The sequence below is a fragment of the Mus musculus genome, chromosome 3 (genome assembly GCF_000001635.26).
Source record: "Mus musculus strain C57BL/6J chromosome 3, GRCm38.p6 C57BL/6J".
Classification (NCBI taxonomy): domain Eukaryota; kingdom Metazoa; phylum Chordata; class Mammalia; order Rodentia; family Muridae; genus Mus; species Mus musculus.
This window is the reverse complement of record NC_000069.6, coordinates 141624865-141643020: the sequence shown is the minus strand read 5'-3', so window position 1 is coordinate 141643020 and position 18156 is coordinate 141624865. Positions and strand designations below refer to the sequence as shown.

The 18156-nt window shown below is 36.1% G+C and overlaps 1 protein-coding gene across 2 annotated transcripts in view; it reads right to left on the bottom strand.

The window, feature by feature from the left end:
- Unc5c (unc-5 netrin receptor C) overlaps positions 1-18156 on the bottom strand; it is a 369361-nt gene that overhangs the window by 191904 nt on the left and 159301 nt on the right. The window lies entirely within an intron of this gene.

Below are 18156 nucleotides of genomic sequence, written 5' to 3'. Positions count from 1 at the left end.
TAATTCAAGAAGCAAAATAAGTTCTATTTAAATTAAACATATCATAAACATCCTGCAGGCCAAATGGATGCCTGCATACCATATGACTGAATATTTCAAGGTTACAAATGAAGCTGATAAACTGTTAGATATAGTGTTTGTAAGCCTGCAACTCCCAAACTTATCACTTTTCAGGTGGCTGACAGTGAATAGAGATGATCCATTCTCTTTATATTCCCAACTTAATGAGGATTTTCACCCACTTCACCATGACTCTCACAGTCTAGTCCACAGCTACACTCATACTCTTACAAGCATGGTTCCTTGTCCAGTCTACATACCTGTGGATTTCCTTACATTGGGAATAGCAAGATTTATCATTGGGGTTACATACAACAGGGAATCGTTCAATGAGGCACACTTAAACAGAAACCTAAGAGTCCTGGCAACCAACAACATAATTCAAAACAGAAAATTGGTGGGGGGAGCAGAGCTGGGGGGAGGGGGAAATGGGAATGTCGTAGAATAGGATGCTCAGAGGAGCAAGTCCTCTGCCGAGCTCTCAGTGTGGCATAGTGTGGCAATCAAATTCCTTCACAGGGAAGAGACAAAACAGGAAAGAATGGGGATAAAATGTAATGGATTATGCAAAACATAAACAAAGAATCGTTAAAATACTACATCACTGCTTTGCAATCAGTTAAAAATCTCATGGTTGTTTAGTTATAATAATAACTAAATAACTATAATTAATAACCAATAATTATATTAGTAACTAATAATTAATAACAATAACTAAATAATAAATACTAACTGGATTAAATACTCAAGCTTTAAACCCAGAACTTCAGTCAATGTGGAATAATGTGAAAGACAACATTGTAACATGACCATAAAGTACAGAGAGAGCCTAACAAGTGGGCATTTTAATAAACATATTTTCTTAATCCACTTACAGCTTTTCCTATAGTAGACACTCAATAAATGTTTGGGTAACTTAGACAAATAACAAGATGAGCTAAATATTATTAGAGAAAAAGACATACCGAATATGTAAAAAATGTTCTGATTCACCATAGAAATGCATCAAACTGGTAATGAAGGATATAATTAAAGAAAACACTAAAACTCATGTAAATAAAAACAAAGAACCAATATTAAAATGCCCTCTCTAAGATTCTTTAATATCATATCAGCTTGTTGACAATAAAGTAATGTACAGATTTTAGTCTAAGAAACAAGTGTTCTCATATCAGAAATCAAAGTTGACTCCTTTTACATGTTAAAGTTACTTTTATATTTTGTGTGAAGAAGGAACCATGTAAGTGGCATGCTGGTTAATCAATATTTATGCTAGTTTCCAAGAGGATCACCTAAGAATCAGCAATCAACTCAGACCTTAAGGAGTTTCTTTAATTTCAATAAACTAGGTTTGTTTCTTTCCCTAATTTACCAGAGAACCTCTTAAATGTTGAAGTGATCCTGTAAAGTATGACCGTCATTGGCTTATGAGTATATCAGTTAGGTTGGAAATACAGCTTTTAACAGAGGTTCAGCTTCTTCTCTGTACATCTTTGTCTTGGTTAGTTCTTAAATGACAGCACCATTTTTACCACTATCATTCATAATGCTGTCTCCATTCACTCTACATTAGAAGAAATCCAAACACTTTAAGTTTGAGTCAAAGAAGACAAAGGCAAGAAAAAATGGGTATGAAAATAAACAATCGGGGGCCGATGAGATGGCTCAGCAGGTAAGAGCACCCGACTGCTCTTCCAAAGGTCCTGAGTTCAAATCCCAGCAATCACATGGTGGCTCACAACCATCCATAACAAGATCTGCCTCCCTCTTCGTGTCTGAAGACAGCTACAGTGTACTTACACATAATCAATAAATAAATCTTAAAAAAAAAACAAAAAAAAAACAATCAAAAAAGAAAAGAAAACCACACCACCACCACCAATAACAACAAAACACGTTCTTCTTACTGTTCATGATTCCCATGAGTCTTGTAGAGCCCCTGACAACTGTCTTTGCCTTGCCCATGAAAAGCTAATATCATTCTAGACTTGTAGGTCTCAATTCTGCAGACTTACTTAACACTTGGCACCACAGGTATAAGCAAATCACTACTCAGTAATATTCAGGGAGTGTAATCAGAGCCTTGATTATATGTGGATTATAATGGCACTGAGGGAAAAGAATACTAAACAATGACAAAGAGAGCAGGCAATCAGGCTTATTTGGTGGGGAGATTGTATTTAATATTATTTTTTAAAAGCACACTTTTCAATTTTCTGCCTTATAACGAACTACAGCCAATTACTTTCTCTCTGCTCTGATAAAAAGGGCTGCCCAACTGTTCAACATTTGCTTTACTAATTGAATGATCAATTATTCAAATAAATAATTCCACTACCAAGCTCCTGGAAAACCTTGATATGTTTTCTAGCCACAGCTACAGCAGAGTATATAGCAACAGAGACCAAATCCAGATCGAATTCTGAAGCATTCTCAGAAAATACTTCTAATTGGGAGATAATTTACAGCAACTGGAACTGCTGCTCGGGTGTAATCTTTCTCAGAGATGGCTCATCTTACTTTCTCATCGTCTATGTTGTTGCTGATTAATACACTGGCAAGTATCACTGTATTCCTTAAGAACATGTACTTTGTTAGGTAATGGGTTTTAATGATTAGTCTAAATGTACTCATTCCTAGCCAACAAAGGAAAAGCTCTCCTAAGTTATCTCAGCCCCAAGAGGACTTGGTGTGGAGTGGGGGCCTGTGGTGACAGGGGGATTTTCAGCTGACAGGCGGCAGATGTGCTCTGTATTCACAGCCTACATTTAGATGGATTAATAGGAGCTGAAGGTCACCCTATGGATTTGCTCTTTTTCAAGACAAAATAAGTTTTCAAAGTCTGACTGGGTACATAAGCAGCAACTGTCCATATAGTGTTTGTAGGTAGCATTCAGAAGGACTTTCAGCAGTATGGAACCTGCTTTGATTACAGACAAATACATATGGCTCTAAGTAAGTAGCGCTTACATGGCTGGGAGGGAGTCCCCTTCTCAATCTCCCCCTAGAGATTATTTTCCCACACAGGGTCAGGATGGAAGTGTTTTAAATGACTGTCGTTCATGCCTTACTCCTGTATTCTTTGCACCCACTTCTTTTATCAATGAGTAAAAGTGTCTTGGTGAATAGGCACTCAAGATTTGGGAATTTATATAGAAACATCCATAGTTTCATTTGGCAGATCATTTTTTTTTCCCTGCCAGCAAATGTGCCAGTGGTACTAAGGAGTTTAGTTTCAACTATTCAGGTTACTTTGCATAGATTCCTAACTAAATTAAAGTAGAAGTGATTTTCAAAATAGGGCCAAAAAATTAGATTCTCAGATATGTTATGCTCTATTAATGGGAATATATTTACTAAACTGGGCAGAATTTTATTTTATATCTGATTAAAGCCAGTGCATCAGGCTTTCTCAAATGTTCTGAGGCTATTATGGTGTATGGTCATTTCAGAAGCTGAAATGGGTCACACATTTTGCATTCTCAAACTGGCTTATGGAAGACATATTTAGTAAGAGTGTATAATGAAAAGCATAAAGAATGATTGCTATAGAAGACATATTAGAAGGGCTGGAGGCTAAATTACAATAACTCCCAGTATTTCACATATCAAAAATTAGAAATTGATATTTAGTGAGTGAATAACTGCAGGCAGTTTTAACCTGTTCAAACTGCATTTAGTTATTTTTTTTCATAGTCAATGTGAGATTAGAACAATCATGTCATTGAAATTTTTTGTTAAGATAAGAATAAAAATGTCAGTTTTAAAAAATTGGCATTGCAGTTTATTGATGATTCAAACTGTAATGGTTTAAGGCTAGTTAAAGTTGCTTGGATTCTGACATATGTGTCCTGAATTAGATTAGTCATTGGGTTTCCTGTAGAAAGCTTAAAACTTCAGGCAGTGGCTATTGGCATCAAGATTTTGTTTGACTTAGGCAATTGTTTGGCTCTTGCTTTAAATAATGTAAACATAAGGTTTTGTAATGAGGGACTAAATATTCAACCTGAGATTAAATTTATTGGTTCTGATATATGTAATATAGAGATTATTGCTGTAAGAGAGCAAGATAATAAGGTGAAAGAATAGACAATAAAGCAATAGTCTGATCAATAATAAATAGGATACTAAGGAACACCCTAGAGACTCTGTGCCTCCAAGTTCACTTAAGTCTAAACGTACTTTACATTTCAAATCATATCTCGCAAAACAAGTGATAGGATTACACTCCTAAATCCATAAGCATTGATTTTTGTCTCTGTCACAGATGCATCCTGTGCACTAGTGGGGGAATTTGCTAAAATGGGTTTAGAGCATTCACTGACCACAGTGGAACAGGCACTATTTTTATAAATTTCATAAAGTCTCCAGTAAGCGATTATCTACGTCTTAGAAAACACAACATTAAGTTCTGCACAAGCCTCTCTGAGCATGCTCATGACTCCTTCTCATTTCTACCTTATTTCTACTCCCCCTCCCATTCACTGTTGCAGAGGCCCTCCTACTCCCCATGGGGACGATCCTGCTCTCTAAAAATCACAGCACACATGTGTGAGCTTTCAAAATGGTTTTAGCAAATATCCCCAGTGGACTCTGGGAAGCTTGCCTTCCAGTTAGAGAAAGAAGCTGTGCTCAAACAGGCTATTATTTTCACTGATAGGTTGACCCCACTCCTTGTGGAATTTTGGTTTATTTTCACATGATTTAGTTTCACAGGACTATAGATACAATAAAACAACAGCTATCAGAATGATCAGAAACTGGCTTCTAAGGCAGGATAAGGTGTCTCCTAGAGCACAGGATCCCAGATAGGAAGGTGACATGCCTGCCACAGGCTTTTGTTAACCACTACTCTGAGTAGTCAGTGGGATGGCAGATGTGATAAGAGGTATCAGTAGTCACCGAGAGCCCAGTGGCCCACAATGTAAGATCATTGCTATTATCATAGCATTAGTTTCACATATCAGCTTCTCCTCCAAGAGGAGATCTTGTCCTCTTCAAAGTTCCTGCTTTGAAATTTTACTTTGGTCTTGTTTTTGTTTGTTTGTTTGTTTTGTTTTGTTTTTTGTTTTTTCCCTTTCCTTTCATATGTTCTAGGCTAATTTATCTCTGTTTTGCTGACTTTGGTGAAAATAGTTGTACTTTGCCACATCTTCTCATGGTTTAGTTTTGGTTGTAGTTGTTCTATTATGCATATTTATTTTAAACATTCATATGTCAGTGTGTGTATGTTTGTGTGCACCTATGTTAATATTTAGAATTGTACCATTACACACACAGGGAAGAAAGAGGGAAATTGTGGGAGTAATTTCTTTTCATTGTGTGATTTATAGGATCAAACTCAGGTTGGCAGATTTGATGGCATGCACCTTTACCAACTGAGCTGTTTCATGGATCCTCTCACTTAGTTTTTAAATTCATTTAAGATATACCTTGAAATAATCTTTTTCTGGGTGTCAAAAATACTATAGAACAGTTTCATTTATTTTGAAGAGGAAATCAAGTCAATTTATAGTTTATGTCTCATTAACATGGACCAACTTCAAGAGATTAAGAATTACATTGTATAAAGCCTTTTAGGATTACTTGTATAATTATTATGTTATTTTTTCATGAACTAATGAATTCTATACTAAGTGACTATTTTAGAATTTCCTGATAACTAATCTCGGATTTTCTGAAAAGCCAATATTCTTATCTTTTTATGTGACAACACTTTTGTGACTTTTGGGGTGAAAAAGGAACTCCTAAAAGACTTAGTTATCTCTGATTTCTAACAGTAAGCCATTAGACACAGGTTTACATGTAGCTAAAAATATTGAGCTTACCTAATTAACTTGACTTTATTAAAGAGATACTCCTAACTAAAGATTATTAGATAAGTGCAAAGTCAAAATTTGTATTTTCTTCAATTTTTTATAACAGTTAAAACACCAATTACAATAAGAATTAATTAGGTACATAATTTGCACATAGGAAAAGGAAAAGACAGAGTTAGGAGTTTGGTTTTTTAGTTCAGGTATCAAATATCACCATTGGATATTAATATATTATTGTCAATAATATTTTACTTTGAGCCTTATCTATGTAGTTTAAGAACTATGATTGAAGGACAAGAAGCAACTTGAATTGCTATGGGGTAGCATGGGTTGTAGATTTGCTTCTCAGTATAAATACTCTCCATTAACAAACATCCATAGTATCATCTGAGATAACACAGGAAAGAGTTTCATCATCAAAGAGAGGCAAGTTGACTTTATTCTATGAAATTATTCATGAGGGTGTGAAATGGCTTTAAGTCCATGGCAGAACTGTTGTGGAAGAAAAATGGGTGCATGTGTGTATATATAGGGAGTGGCCACATTGCTGGAAGAAACAGCACTGAAATGAGCAGCCAATACTATCCTCAAGTTTTCCTGCTTTATCTTTTCAAATCAACATCATTGCTGTAGCTTCCCTGAGAAGGAAAATCATTGTGCCAATAGTCCCACTACATTACAATCATAAGCCCTGCCTACAAGATTCTAATCTGAATAGCTTTGACATTAACAACAGTTGTGTTAAAATTTGAAGACTATGTCCTATATCCCATGCCAGGATATAATAGCTATTTATACAGCTTATTTATATTAGAGCTTACTTTGATATTTTCAGTTCTTTATTGTCAGTAATAGACTTGTGAAAATTTATATCAAGTATTACATATATATTTACCAACTATATATGTGGCATGATAACTGCTTACATTTATTCATATATACATGCAAATATATACATCTACAAAGCAAAACAATGAACCCCATTAGAATATTGCACTGGGACTAGAGAGTGACCTGACTACCGAGGCACTGAGAGAAGGGACTCTTGTGTTTGTGTGGCATCATTTCCTCTTGGTTTGATTCCATAATACATTTTTTTCTGAATTTGTCATTATCCATGCTTCACTGATCTCTTTATATTACAAAGATTTCACATTTAGTGTGTGTGTGTGTGTGTGTGTGTGTGTATGTGATGTTCCTGCCACACATTCTCATTGGAATAAACATATAGCAAGTGAAACCACTGAGGAAAAAAACCCTGAAAATTCATATTCCAAAGGCTCTCTCCCAATATTGGAAATGGAAAGATATTTATTGACTTTCAGGTCTTTTCATTCCACATGGAAATATCATGTATATTTCAGGTTAAGGTCCTTCCATTTCTCATTGAAGTCATGGACATCATTGTGAATTTTATTTGTTGTACTACCTTGCAAGAGAGGAAACTCAGTGCTATCTGGTGTAACTTTGTATACATCAGTCTTTTGTGAACATCTCTACTCATGCTTATGTATCTATTAGTACATTCACACTTACTTTGAAGTCACAGAGTTTGTCTAGGACCCTCACACAGAGTAATGTACTATCTACCTATGTACCCATTTGGCAATAGGATAAATAGCCTTGCAAAGCTTTTAGCCTTGCAAGTCTAAATTGATTTCCTTTTTAGCCACTGCTTTATCAATGCCTGGCTGAATGTGAAGGTAGACTGAGCAACTTCCTCAGGGTGCCCTGATTCTGATGGGTTAGCTGTCAAATGCACCATTGTCCAAATTACACTGCTACTGTAGAATTCCTGCTAAGAAACAATTTACTGCAGCATTGGGCTATCAATCTTGTGGGCTGTGTTAGTTTTGGGGTATCACAATCTGATTAACTTACTGCAGATACCCAGCAGTTCCTACTGTTGCTTTCCCCAGACTGCCATTCACTACACTGTTAGCAGGATCCAATAATAGGAGCCCTATACAAAGGCATCTCTAGGAATAATGGTGTATAGTGCTGCCTAAATGAATTCATTATCACAGCCAAAAAAGGTGTGGAAATAATGAATAAAGAGAGAAGAAACTAAATTGTCAATATTCTATCATATTTTACTTCTTACACTAAAGGACATGGGTAGATAAAGTGAGTGGTGTGTGTGTGTGTGTGTGTGTGTGTGTGTGTGTGTGTGTGTACTTTATATATACAAGAATGTGCTGGTCAATGTTTATATCAACTTGATACAAGGCAGGATCATCAGGGAAGAAAGAATCTTAATCAAGAAAATACCTTCATAAGATTGGCCTATAGGCAAATCTGGAGGGTCTTTTCTTGACTTATGATTAATGTGTGAGGGCTCAGCCCATTCTGAGCTGTTCCAGCACTGGTCAGGTTGTCCTAGGTATGTTAGAAAACCAACTTATCAAGCTAAAAGGAGCAAGTATTTTAGCAGCATTTCTACCCAGCTTCTATATCAATTCCAGCCTCAAGTTCCTGCCTTGACTTCCCTTAAGGATGGACTGTGACTGCAATCTGTAAGCTGAAACATGGTGTCTTGTCACACCAACAGAAACACCAGAAATCTAGGACCCACCCACCCACCCACCCACCCACCCACCCATCCACCCACCCACCCATCCACCCACCCACCCATCTTTGTATCTATCTATCTATCTATCTATCTATCTATCTATCTATCTATCTATCTATCCATCCATCCATCCATCCATCCATCCATCCATCTCTATCTATCTATCTATCTATCTATCTATCTATCTATCTATCTATTATCTATCTATCTAGTTTTAGTCAGCTCTCATTTCAAAAATGGTCAGTCAGCTATTACAAAAGAATAATCACTCTTAAGTATATGTACATGGGCTCTATTTATTGTTGTTATTCAATGCTTAAAAATAGTGTGGCGCTCTTCTGTAGTGCCAGGGTTCACGTTCCAACACCTGCATGGGGCATCTCACAACCACTTGTAACTCCAACTCTAGGGGATATGACTCCTCTGACCTATGAGAACACTCACACTTCCATGTAGTTATTCATGAACATTCTCTCCCCCTCCTTCATGGCTCACATAATTAAAAATACTGTAAGTGAATAGTATAAAATAAGACCATGGGATGAAAAAGAAATCTCTTGAAATTGTTTGTTTTATTCTTCGATTATCACTTTAATGACTCTATACGACAACTAAATGATGAATCTGCTTTCTTTCACCTACCTGCATATCGATATAAAAACAGAGGATAGCAAATCAAGATTTCTTTGATAAGAAAATGTCAGGCTGTTTACTCCTCATTGAATATGAGGCAGTTGAAAACTAGGCTTAATTTAATCACCTCACTCAAGACAAGGCCTGACATCACTTCATTATTGCATTCATGATGATATTAGTGCCTATGTTTGCCAGCTTAATTGAAGCACAATAATGTTTTATTATAAATGTCCCTATTTTTAATGAGTGGAGAAATGGACTTTCTCATTAGACTAGCTAATAGCCTCGCATGTCTTCTTTCCCTTCGATAAGATCCACTCGCTTTTGAATAACACCAGGACACTCAATGTCTTTCATTTAAAAAGTAGAGAAGATGCTCTCAAGGTTTTATTACTTCATTTTATTAAAAACTACTGTAAATAGCATGTTTCATCTACTTTGTAAATGGACATTTATTAAATTAGTATGAATATGATCTAATTCCACATGTCTTATTATACAAAAATATATAAACATGCATATTTTATGTGCACAAGCATATTTAAGTAAGATTCCTACAAAAGCTTGCAAAAAGGGTATCATTAAGCAGACAATTAAGAATATTAAACATTTTCCCAACACTCAGCCCATCTGTACCTACTTTTTAAATTCAAATTCATTTAAGGGATAGTTTCATAATAATAATTACTGGTAAATTCTGCATTTTGTGTTACGATAAAGTGCTTACAGTAACATAGAAAGAATTTAAAATGATTACAAGTACAGAAACACCATACGAAGAATTAGGCAAAAGGGACAGAGACTGCTGAGGGGAGGGGGAAGGTAGGGGGAGAGGAGAGGGAAGAGGAGGGTGTGGTGATAAAAATGTTTCAACAGATTCTTCAAGGACTTCTTGCTTAGGTGGTCGTTCATTAACAGGAATGCTGATCATATTCATGTTGCAGAGCACCAATGAGTATGAAGAAACAGAGAGCCATAGGTGTAGCTGGACTATAAAAGTCACTTACATGAGTATAGGTAATGGCTAGAGGGTAAGTTAGTGTGAAGGCTTCAAAGGCCACAGAGTATTACATTCTTAAATTCAGAACCAGGGCTGGGCTTCGGTCATATAAGCTGTTGATCAAGAAGGGCCCTGAAAACCCCCTCCAAAGATTCAAGTTATTTCTCTTGCACTTGGTTGCCTACTAGAACTAGATGATAAGACTCTAGTACAAAACACATCACAATCTTTGTTTCCACGACACAGAAATCAAGCTCAATCAAAACCAAAAGCTTCTTACCTGAAGACTAGATTCATAGTGTCAAAAGATGCTATGCAAGTTTCTGAGGGGAGAAAAGCTACCAACTCATATATATATATATATATATATACACACACACATTTTTTTTAATTAGGTATTTTCCTCATTTACATTTCCAATGCTATCCCAAAAGTCCCCCATACCCTCCCCCCCCCACTCCCCTACCCACCCACTCCCACTTTTTGGCCTGGCATTCCCCTGTACTGGGGCATATAAAGTTTGCAAGTCCAATGGGCCTCTCTTTCCAGTGATGGCCGACTAGGCCATCTTTTGATACATATGCAGCTAGAGTCAAGAGCTCCGGGGTACTGGTTAGTTCATAATGTTGTTCCACCTATAGGGTTGCAGATCCCTTTAGCTCCTTGGGTACTTTCTCTAGCTCCTCCATTGGGGGCCCTGTGATCCATCCAATAGCTGACTGTGAGCATCCACTTCTGTGTTTGCTAGGCCCCAGCATAGTCTCACAAGAGACAGCTATATCTGGGTCCTTTCAGAAAAATCTTGTTAGTGTGTGCAATGGTGTCAGCGTTTGGAAGCTGATTATGGAATGGATCCCAGGATATGGCAGTCTCTAGATGGTCCATCCTTTCGTCACAGCTCCAAACTTTGTCTCTGTAACTCCTTTACTTAGCAATGGATTCTGTAAACTACACTATCAGCCAGCCAAGAAAAAAAAAAAAAAAGGCTCACTGGTGCAATGTGGTAGGTACCAGGTCTCAAACCTGTGGTTAGAGAAATCGCAGAGCCTTGTCGGGAACTTCTCCAGTTATTTTGATAAATGGGCATGGTTTTCTTATCAGATTGCCTTCTACATATCTATGTTTATGTTCTCAGAATAGTGTTGCTTTTATCTACAGTCAGAGAAGTTACTTTTTATAGCAAGCAGCAAAATGCAAAAGAATAAGTGACTGTTGAATGTTCAGGTCAAAATGGAACATCTAAAGTTCAAGGAGTATTGCAGAAGAGGAGGCAAAAAAATGAAATAGTGAGAGAAAGGTTAGAATGTGGTGGAGTGTTGTCTTCCTGGCCTGACATGACCATTTATCTTTGGAACTCTCAACATCTGTGATTACCTACACAAGACCATGTCCAAAAGTAGGCACACGAAGAGTCTGTCCCTAATTGTGGGACAGCTTACCAGGCCCCACCACTCTCTGAGGATCTGCAGGGACTTAATGGCTGCTGAGCTAGTGAGATACATCTTCTTCAGTGATATAGTGACTCTTCAGTTGCCACACTCTTATAAGCTATTCCAATTAAATGCAGTAGAACACCAAAAAGACAAACATAAAATTAGAAGTGTAATTACTTGGGAAGAGACAGGGGCAAGTGGGGCGGGGCTAAGAAAGGATAAAAGAGATCAAAGATGATGAAAACATATTTCCTACACATATGAGAATGTCCTAATAATTGTGACATTTTATTTTGTATACTTGTTATGTGTAATTAGTATATGCTAATAAAAATTTTGAATGATCTAGTGGCAGGAGGCCATTAGTTCTTTAAAGGTTGAATGGAAGTGGAAGCCTGTGCAAAATAGTAGCTTCAGAGCAGATGGAGAACAAAGTTGCATCATCTTTAAAGGCCGAGTTGAAAGGCTCAGATCTCTGGTTGGATCTGGGTGGTGTCAGGTAGAGACTAGCTAAGAATAAAATCTGTACCTTGACAGTCTAGTGCTACCAATGAATACAGGAGGATGTTAAGAACTGAAGAGAATTTAAAAGGGATAGAAGAGACGTGAGCTACTTCATGCTGCACTCATGTCTAGAGTAGACTGGAACTGACTTAGCAGTGGCAATGGCAGATCTTCCAGAGGGAGGTGAAATGTCCTCAAAAGTCAAAACAGCACTCAGGAGGAGAAGAAAGAAGGATCATCATAAAATTGAGACCAGCTTAGTGTAGAAAGTAAGTTCTAGGCTAGTATGAGCTGCAGAGTAAGATCCTGTCCAGTGGGTAGGATGTTACATTAAGGGACTCCATATATATGTATGTATATATATATACTGTCTACCTCCAGTGCTTGGCAAACATGCAAACATACAGAAGCAAGCAAATGCATGACTACGCTGTTTAGGATTTCCCCATGCATATATGTATATTATATATACATGTGTATGGATAATACATTTCTCATTAGCTATAGTAATAGTAGTGAATTGTACTTGTAGAATCAGAAAAATAAGCAGTATTGTATTGCTCAATTTCATTTTGTTATTGCAAAACAAAATTTTTACTTCTATTTATTTTTGTTATTACTGACCAACTCAAAGCTTTATAGTGATGGTTCCTGAATTTAGAGAAAGAGGACTTTGGTAGCTCAGTTGGTCATTCTGAGGGTCCACAGATCCAAGCAACAGACATGTCTATTGCTACCAAGGACGCAGTTTTCTGATTTTAGACAGAAAAAGCAAACTGCTTTAAAATGCCATGAAAGGGCTCTTACAAATCCTTCCAACTGAAAACCAAATTGCTGTTTTTACTTCTGAAAGTTCACCTTCAGAGTTTGTTAGCTGCTGAAGCTGTAGTCCTCAGCAGATGCTCACAGTAGACAGCTTATTTAGATATTTCCTCAATACCAAGTTACACTTCTCTGAGATATGCAACTCCTTATCTTGTTTGTTTTAATTCAATATCTCTGAGTTCTTATATGTCCAGAATTGTCCTCTTTGTATATATTTTAATAGCTGTCATTGCGTAACAATAACTAATAAGTAACGTGCTTAGCAAATAATTTTTGTATGTTTCTGAGAGAGATCAGGCTCTGATAGCTTAAAAGCTGTCACAAAGTATGCAACATAACGAGTCCTCAAGGATGAGAGAGTCTTACAATGTTGAACCATTAAAAATCTCTAGTCTTCTTCAAGCAACCTCTCTGTCCTCTCTACATAGTGTGTCTGTTAATGGACCCACTAGAACAGCTGATACTAATTAGGAACTTGGACTGACCCATTTCTGGCCTGCCATGATAACCCACAGTTCACTTCACTCTCATCTCTCGCCATTTTCTCCAATACAGACACACTGTTTGCAGTTACCTTGGTTACAGCTTCCTGTCTCCCCATTGTTTTCTGTCATACATGCCTTTCACTATAGCATAGCACTGGTCCTTTGATCTGGCCTTTCTGAGCACACTCAACTCACCTGCAAACTTTGGGCATGAATGACTTTGGACATTTCCAGCTTTATTCCCTGTTCTTTTTAAATTCTTCATGTTTCTGAGAGTTTATTTCCTGAGTTCTCTTTAAGAGGTTTCAGACAAACTTCTTCAGGAACAGTGGCTAGCATCTTGGGTTGGAATATCAAGAGCAGTGGCTTGTGGCATTATGGCTTCACTGTGAGGGGAGCTATTCTTATCTCCAATTCTAAAGGCCTTCACTTTTGCCTCGTTAACTCTTATGATAGTAAAGCCTTTTTGACATTTTCTCAATGAAGATGTGTGTGTGTGTGTGTGTGTGTGTGTGTGTGTAAGAATGAAGAAAATATAAACTTATGTATGATGGAAACAGACCCAAGGATTCATACATAGGCTTAGGTATTTATCTCAATGCTAGCTAATTTAAACTCTGCCAATCTAGGGGTTATCCTCTCTTACTATTTATGTAAACAAAATGTGAGGGTTAAAAACTAGTAACTTAAATTCTAGAAGAAAAATATACTCTTATCCATCCAAAAAATAATATTTTATAAGCACACTTACGCTTCATTAGTTGGTTTCCTATTTGCCTGAATTTAATACATAAGAATAAATAGATACCTGAAAATTATTGACATATTTTAATTCCAACCACCATTTGCCCTCACTACACACTCAAACTATAAAGGCAAGTGCTTTTCCATTCTAACTGCATGCAAAGCTAACAACTCAACATTAAAGGATTTGAAAATAATACCTTATCAAAAAAAATAGGAAAGAATAGAAAAAAAGGAAAACTTCATTGCTGTTTTCTCTATGAACTTCTATTTCCAACCCTGTCAAAGACCAAGGTGAGATTCCCTCCTACCCCACCCCATGATAATGTGTCTTAAACATCAATTCAGTTTAGTTTCCTATGTTAGCTGGCAGAGATCCCTGTCTTAAAATATTTTCACTTGTAATAACTTGATTACTTCAAGGAGCTCGCTTTTCAGTGGGAAATGTCTAAATGACTGACTGCTCCCTAAAAGCATGGGGATGATTTTTAAGCTACGTTTTTCAAGACAGTTAGGCAGATAAGTAAAACCCATAATAATTCTGTTGAAGAGATGCATAGTCCAATATTTGTTCCACAGGGATATTTTTCATATTCAGTGAATAAGCACATTTGCTTTAACATTGAAAACTACCTACCAGAAAGATCTATTTTTATGCAAATACTATAAACATTAAACCTGCCACATTAATAACAATAATACAGAAAAGGATGCTGAGAAATAGGAATCCAGGAACATGAAGGATGACATAAATTAAAAAAACAACTCCAAACACCAATAATCAGACAGCAAAAAAGGATAGTAATTTACCCAGCTGACACAACATAAAACTAGCCAATGTAGTTCATGGTGTTTATCTTTGCTATAATTTTTGGAACATGAAACCATACCTTGATTAAAAGTCTGATCTATTATTCATAGAATGGTGTTAGAGAATTTGTTTATAAATTTGTGTATCAAAACAGATGCAAAGTAGTCATCTCGGAACAGGTGGAAAAATCAGAATCCTCCAGTAAAACTGACAAACAATCCAATTTGCTTCTTGAAAGATAACGTGTACTAACTGAAAACAGCCAACAAAGAAATCAGACGTGGGGCTTTGGGCTGCTAACTTTTGCCGGTTTATGCCTTCGCATTTATTTCACCATGCTTCCTGCAACTGCTTCCTTTTTTTTATAACTGTTGGAGATGGGTCCAAGATGTAATGATGTTTATGATGCTAGTAGACTACAAAGTCACATTCATATCTAGAATACTTGTGCCATAGACATTCATATTCTCATGTAATTTATTCCCTAAGAATCCTCGTGCTGTCTCCATTCCTGAATTGGGAAATGGAAGGCTGAAGTGGGAAGTAACAGGACAAACTCACACAATTTGAACATGGTGTTAGCAGGATACAAACACAGCCAATCTGACTCCACAGTTAAGCTTTCAACTTCCTTTCCATCCACTCCCTTGATAGTCATAGAACACTCATTTCTCTAATAATAACAGCAATTAACAAGTGTATACATTACACAGTGAAGTGTTTCTAGAGTCTACCAGTTAAGGGTGCCTTTGTTTTTTTTCTGTAAAATTCTTTGTAAGGTAGAAAAAAAATGCTGAAAAAATTCTGCCCTAAGCACTCTCTCATTTCCCAGTTGGGAATTCAGTGTGCCTTCTAGTCATCAAAAACACTTGCCTTTAACTGTGCTAAAACAATCAAATGAACTAAAGAGGGCTACACTGCAAATATATGTATAAACCAGGGCACATGGTTATATAGGCCACAACCCACACAAAGATTTTAGGAAGGAAATCTGGTCAAGTCTAGCACTAACAACCACAGTTAATGTGGTTTCCCAAGGTTTATCTTCCCTACAATCCAATGGTCACAGGTTTACTATTCAGTATGAAAAGGAAAAACATCTAAGTGTCAGGACATGTAGGTGGCAAATATTTAAATATTAAATATTTAAGCATTAGTCAAGGAAATAATTAAAAAAAATAGGTCCTCAGATGGATTTTTATCTCTTGCATAGAGAGGGCTGTGCTAAATTGAGACCATGACAAATCCTTTGGAAGTCTGTTGTTTTTTATTGTAGGCAGTAGTAACATGTGTCTCTGGGGATATTGTCATCTCATTAATATCATGGGTGAATTTAATTTTTAATTTTAAATTATACTTTTTGATTAAAGTTTTAAATTAATAAGTGATAATTCTCTTGATAGAATAATTTTAAGTACATTTGGAACAACTTGAGTATGTAAATTTACTTTTCAAATGCAAATTTTATAAAATCTAATACAGATCATGTGCTGGCGATGAAATTTAGCATATGAATTGGTGGTTATAAAAATAACAAACTCAATTTCAAAGACACTGTTAAAAAGGGGAATGTAAAATATTTCACTAATAGTTTTAAAATATTGGTTACATATTGAAATGACATTTCAGATACACTGAATTAAAATATTAATGAGAATATTCTCAGCTGATTCTTTTTATTTTTTTCTGTGTAGCCATATGAATGTTATAAGGTACATACATAATATAGTACATACTGTAGTTTATTGGGTAAGACACTTCTGGAATGTAAGATTGCAAACTCAGTCTTTGTCCTAAAATATTCTCAATAGTATTTCTCAAAGGTACTAAAATGTTATTGCTTCTCAATCATGATCTTTATTCCAGCTGTTACTATACAATACTTCATTCTGATACATTGTTGAGGGGACTCACAGAGAGAAACCACCTCAAACTCAAAGGGAAATCTGGCAGTCTATGTGGTGTCTAACTCCAACTGCTGTTCCAGACAGCATTGGTACGTTGGAGTTGTACCTAATTAAGTGCTTAAATTGAAGTAGCAGGACAAGAACCCAAGGTATGGCACATTTATAACATGTTCAGAACTGCAACGCAGAAGCATCCAAGTGAAGAAATACGACACCATTTTCGCTCCGAGCATAAAATGCACCAACTCTGTTAGACTCTAATATTGTTACAACCTTTAGACTCAAAAGATAAACTAGAAGCAAGCATACACACAGGAACATACTGACAAATGACTGAACATCTCAGTATAACTAATGTCCAGATGTTGTAGTCCATTGTCGGATGATCTTCATTGCCCTTCCAGACTCTTTGACTATTGATTTCTAGAGATGAGTAGACTCCATCTCCAATAAAAGCTTCTTCTAGTCTCAAAAGTTAAGGCTTCCAAATGAGTTCTAAGAAGTTAATATTTACATAGTACTTTACATTTGCCATAGTACTTTCATGTAATTAATTCACAATAATATCTTGAGAGGCTTGGCAATCTTTTACAGAGCAAAAATCTGAGATTCAAAGAGGTTAGATGTCCTCTACTATGACACTTTTTTAGAAACTCATGATTCTGGGTCTGCAAATAATCTAAATCATTTCGCAGTAAATTATGCTGATTGTCACTTTATGGCAATCATAAAAATTATGCTGAGCTATTTTCATATTAAATCATTTCTATGAGATGTGCCAGACAATCAGATATTTATCATATCTTCACAATATATCTCTCGTTTCTTCCCTTGTCAATACCACTTTTATGTACTCTTAGAAATTCATATATATCATCAAATCTATATACAGATAGTCCAATAGTCATTGTTGTAACTACTTTAATAGTGACTAATCCTTTCATTGTTGTAACTGTCTTTTATGTGCAAACCACGAGGTGAGTCCCACTAGCTTTATGAAATGAAAATACTCTTAAAGAGGACATCGTAGTGATTTTAAAATGACAGTTGTGAAATAGTTGAATAGTTCTTTTCCTGTTTGGATAGAGATGTACACCCATCCTAAATATTATCCAAATTCCAAGGGTTAGTTTCTTTCACCCTAGCATATTTGATTATTTATAGATTACAAAGTTAGTTCTAGTATCCTCAATGAACCAATGGGAAATAGTTATTCAATAATGTTTTAGGCCTAGAGAAATTCATATAATTAAGATTATTAGTCATTAATTACATTTTAAATTGCAGAAACTTGGGGCACAGTCTAAACACCTGGCTGAATATTTCTGAAAACTATTTGAACTTTCCAGAGATCTTTTCA